The sequence below is a fragment of the Nicotiana tomentosiformis genome, chromosome 8, assembly GCF_000390325.3.
Source record: "Nicotiana tomentosiformis chromosome 8, ASM39032v3, whole genome shotgun sequence".
Taxonomy (NCBI): Eukaryota; Viridiplantae; Streptophyta; class Magnoliopsida; order Solanales; family Solanaceae; genus Nicotiana; species Nicotiana tomentosiformis.
Window position 1 is genome coordinate 131560584 of NC_090819.1, and position 5391 is coordinate 131565974.

At 34.1% G+C, this 5391-nt stretch overlaps 1 long non-coding RNA gene across 1 annotated transcript; it reads right to left on the reverse strand.

Annotated features, from left to right (window-relative positions):
• Positions 1-352: 352 nt before the first annotated feature.
• On the reverse strand, positions 353-2580 carry LOC138896736 (uncharacterized). The gene is made up of 2 exons (XR_011410137.1): positions 1793-2580; positions 353-604 (listed from the first exon to the last, which is right to left on the reverse strand). It is a non-coding gene; the product is annotated as an uncharacterized lncRNA (long non-coding RNA).
• Positions 2581-5391: the final 2811 nt, after the last annotated feature.

The following is a 5391-nucleotide window of genomic DNA, read 5'->3' on the forward strand; positions in this document are numbered from 1 at the left end:
TAGCCGCTAAATTCAAAAAAGAATTATCACTAAAAGTCCATACCTTTATCGGTAATTGTTTTGTAGTGATTAGAATGGCTATAATATCCCTTCTGAAAACATATTAGTATGCCCTTTTAGCATCCATTTTAATGGCTAGTAAATTCAATTAAATTGCTGCTAAAATTCATCTTTAGCAGCAATTATAATGGCTACAATATCTCTTATGGAAACATCATAATTTGCCTTTTTATCGTCCATTTTTATAATCGGTATATCCTGTTAAATTGGCGCTAAAACTAACAAGCTATAACGGGAATAGTTTAGCCACCATTAATAATAGCTACTACATTCGTTCAAAAAAAGTTCCAAGTAACAAAACATATTAATATTAATTCATAAAAACATAATGTATCTCATTAAATCTTAACAAACAAAAGGAAGTACTAATCCAAAATATTAATATTACAGTAACTTAAAAAATAAACTTATATTGTTTGAAGTAAATAACTAATGTCATTATATGACTAATCCCAATGAATAATAGTCTTCAAATAATTTTTGCAACTCTTCGTCATATTGAAATCTTCGACCCGCTAAATTATCGATCATCAGACTGTATGACCTAAAATTATAAAATAACTATGTCAATAGATGAAATGTATGAGCACTGTAGATGTACGCATAAGCAATCAAATCTTCTTCTTCTACTAGTCATCACTAAATATAAGAGGAATACAAGACAGAGATGATCACACCAATGTAGACAGCAAAAAACATATAAACTTTATGCAAGACTTGGCGGAATTTCACTTCAAAAGAAGCTGCAGTTCTTCTGTAAACCTCAATTTTTGTGATGTCAAAACACTGCCTCAAGCCAAAGTTTTTTTTAATGTAGAATAACAGTTCAATTTTTGGTCTCAAAACCTGCTCAAACTATCCAACAGGATGGGAACTGGCTCTTGTTACTCCATCGAGCAACAATACGAGCCAAGTCACACTAGATAAAAAATTGGCTGGAGTATTCAACAAGTTATTACTTGACAGCTTATATGAAGATGATGTAGCTAGGAGGCAAATACAGCTGCAAAATACTGGCTATAGTGCATAGGGGTATGAAATCCTTGCACAGAACCCATTCAATCAACATGACCCCTTTGCCATGTCAAACAACATAGCACCTCCAACGAATGTACAAATTGCAATAATGTCTCAGCAAAAGCAACAACAGCTGATGCAACAACAGCAAGTGATACAACAACAGCAATTCCTACAGCAAAATATGATGATGGTATCTAATAATCAATATCAAGGTCAATATCCTCAACAAATTATATGGAGTCTGCAAACAAAGCTCAATGCCACCACAGGAAAACTAGTCGTTGCTTTAGAGCTCTTCAACAAGACTACACTGTATTCTTTATACAAAAGATAACAGCAGGGAGTAAGTAATGGAAAACTATGTATTGCTTATTGTTAGCACATACAAAAAATCAACTGGATTTTTTATTAGATACCACTGTTCAACCACAATGGAATGCATCCTATGTGTGCAGCAGGAATCTTTAGTCCTGTTCTATTTATACTGAATTACCATAGTTATATGATTGAGCTGATGCAATCTTCTGAAGGAAAGAGATGTAAGAAGTTTGAAAGATATATAATAATATTTAACAAATGAATAGATGAAATCTTTAAAGGAAGAAGAAAACGTTCAGACGAAGATATACTAAGATCATAAAAGAAGATTTCTTAATGATCTACGGTGAAAAAAACTCAAACAGTAGCACTAAAGGATAAAGATGAGTAGTACCGTGAGAAAGTGAAGTATTTTCAGCAACACTGGGTATCCTTGATGTTTGTGGTACTCGTTCATGGCCGTTGTTGGCGTCGAGGACCTGATAAATATTAACACATTAGATAACAATACTTTTATATTATTAAAATTTCAGTAAAAATGTCTAAGACTAATGAAATCGAGTTACCTGTTCACTTGAGGTGCCATTTATATATTGAGGCGTCGATTCATTAGAAGCAGATTTGCGCATGAATTGTCTCATTTGGAGTAATTCTGATTGCATCTTCTCTTGATTTTGTTTCATCAGATTCATTTCTTCATTGTACTTATCCTTTAACTCGTTATCTCTTGTTCTAACTTTGTACAACCTCATTAGATGAATCCTCCCCAACAGCTTGGTTACGATTATTAAACGGCACATCAACTATCTTCCCTAGAGAAAGTTTTCAAATATCTTTTAGTAAAGTAGGACCACAAACCTTTCTTGGCTCCGAATTACCTAGATGGTCATCATCTATTTATAGAATTATTAAACTTATAAATTATACTTCTTCTATGGTATTCACATATTAGTTCATAAACTTTTTAAGAATAGAATTATTAAACTTGTAATTTATAGAAGAACCATATATCATTTATTTTAAAAAAATTTAAAACTTACTACTCCTCTTTGTTGACTCTCCAGATATTTATACGTCATTTTTACCGATTTGCTTATAACTCTTTTGTTCATTAAGCATCAGTTTAACTAGTTCTAAAGCTAAACGGAATATAAGTTAGTTTATATGTTAAAAGTATAAAATTATAATTGCGATGAGATCATCCATCTAAAGTTACAGTTAATGAATTTTACAAGGCGATGACACCACATCAAAATTGAGAACTCTACCACACTCGAAAATATCAAGCTTCGTTACTCCATCAACCCCCAACATGAACATTCATAGTGTGGTTGCCTTTTCTCCGCTGGAATTAAAACATGGAACCTCTGAATCATGTACTGAGAAAACCTTCTTTCAAGTCATTTACTGCCCTGACACATAGGCAGGCATTTTTCCATTTCATAAACACTGTGCGATAACAACACACGAATCGTCATAACAATCAATGCCAAATCTCAATCCTTAGGTAGTACTGATATTTAATTTGAAATGACAAAGCGGCCTTTCGCAAGGCGATGACAATAGCCCAATTAATTACACAAGGAGAAGTATCTTGTACTACATTTGTAGTACCATTAAAATTTTCCTCGATCCTCAATGTATAACAAACGCTTCACGTCGCATAAGATTGAATAGGAAGGAAATGTAGGCACAAGCCTCAAAGTAATTGAATCACACGATGAAGAATCAAAAAGGGAAGTATTCCTAACAGCCCTGTAGCCTCTCGAAGATAAGCACAGACATCTCCGTACCGATCCGCAAGACTCTACTAGACTTGCTCATGACTCGTGAGACCTAAGTGAACCTAGTGCTCTGATACCATGTTGTCACGAACCAAATTTCAAAAGGTCGTGATGGCGCCGGACACCACTGTCAGGCAAGCCAACCATAATCAATTAACTTAATTACCCATTTTAGTAATTTTGAAATAAAAATTTCTTTAATAAAATTGTAGAGATAAAAACTCATAGAGTAAATGATAAATATTTTTGCAGCTAAATTTTTAAACAATTCACAACCATTCCCAAAACCCGGTGTCACAAGTGCATGAGCATTTACTAGGGAATTAAAATAAAATACAGCATCTGTCCAGAATACAAATTAGACAGGAAAATATAATAACTCTGAAGGAGATTCTGTTAGCTGCGGATCGTAATATAGAATGCAGCTCACCTATGTCCCCACAATTTTTATAACACCTCTGTGCCCACAAGGCCGCTATGCATATATGTACCTGCACAATAAAATGTGCAGCAAGTGCAGTATGAGTACGAAAACAACGTGTACTCAGTAAGTATCAAGCCTAATCTCGAAGAGGTAGAGACGAGATGGCCGACTATGACACTCACTATGGGTCAATAATATTAAATAATCATGAAAATAGAAATATTTATATCAACGATGATTCACATAATTAACAATAATTTATTGAACTAGTAATAGTAATTAAATTCCTTCAATTCCAATAATTCTCAGTATAATAATTAAATTCCTTCAATTCAAATAATTTCTAATCTATTAAGTAAATCCTTCAATTTCAATAAAAAATTCAGTTTATCAAATAGCTTTACAAGCTACAATTTAATTTCAATAAATTTCCAATTTATCAAATAACTTTACAAGCTGTAATGAAATGTCCAAGTATCGTGTAATTATTATTATTATTAAGCACGATTTCTGCCAAGGACGTACACCCGATCCAGAGTGTCGTGTACACTGCCGAGGGACGTACGGCGCGATCCATAGATGCATCTATCCTGCCGAGGCGTTCGACTCGCTCCACAACAATGGAGGACATTTTCTTATGTGCCTCCGGAAGGACAGTATGTTTATTATAAGATAAATTTGGGAGGAGAGCAATTTCTTTTTAACAATTAATTGATTTAAACAAAAATTAAGCATATGAGATTTCCATCCTTTAATATCTTTATCTAACAATTCACAATATATTCATATAGATATCAATTAATATAAATAAACCAAAGAATACAATCTACACAAGTAAGGCATGCTTTGAGTCCTAAATTACCCGGCCTTTAGCATTTAATAGTAGCTACGCACGAACTCTCGTCACCTCGTGCGTACGTAGCCCCCACACAATTAGCAATAATTATTTAATTTTTAATCACCTAGGAGGTAATTTCCCCCTCACAAGATTAGACAAGAGATTTACCTCGTCTTGCTCCAATTTAATCCACTATAAGGCCTTTTCCACGATAATCCAACTCTGCCTGGCTCGAATCTAGCCAAAATAATTTGATACAATCACTAAACATTATAGGAATTAATTCTATAAGAAAATACTACATTTTTAATAAAAATTCCGAAATTAATAAAAATGCATCTGTGGGGCCCACATCTCAAAATCTGGCAAAAGTTATGAAATTCAACAACCCATTCAATTACGAGTCCAACCATACAAGTTTCACTCAAATCCGACTCCGAATCGATACCGAAATCTCAAAAATTCGTTTCTATGAGATTTCTAAAATTTTCCAAATTTCGATACCAAAACATTAATTAAATGGTGAAAACAATGATATATTCGTGTATATAGACCAAATCCGAGTTGGAATCACTTACCTCAAATGTCTTTCCTTGAAACATCTGCCAAACGTCGCTTCTGCTCAAGCTCAAGTTTGTCAAAAATGGCAAATGGGTCGAATGCCTCTGTTTTATAACTTATAGATCTGCCCAGTTCGGGTGCTCGATCTTGGGAGCTCGATTTTTGTGCCTCGATTTTGGGCCTCGATCTTGGGCTCGATCATAGCCCAGAATTTCCAGCAGAAGAGAAAAACAATTGCAGCAGCTGCTTAAGTCCAATTTGTGATCCGTTAACCATCCGAAACTCACCCGAGGCCCTCGGGACCTCAACCAAATATACCAACAAGTCCTAAAATATCATACGAACTTAGTCGAACCTCTAAATCACATCAAACAATGCTAAAACCA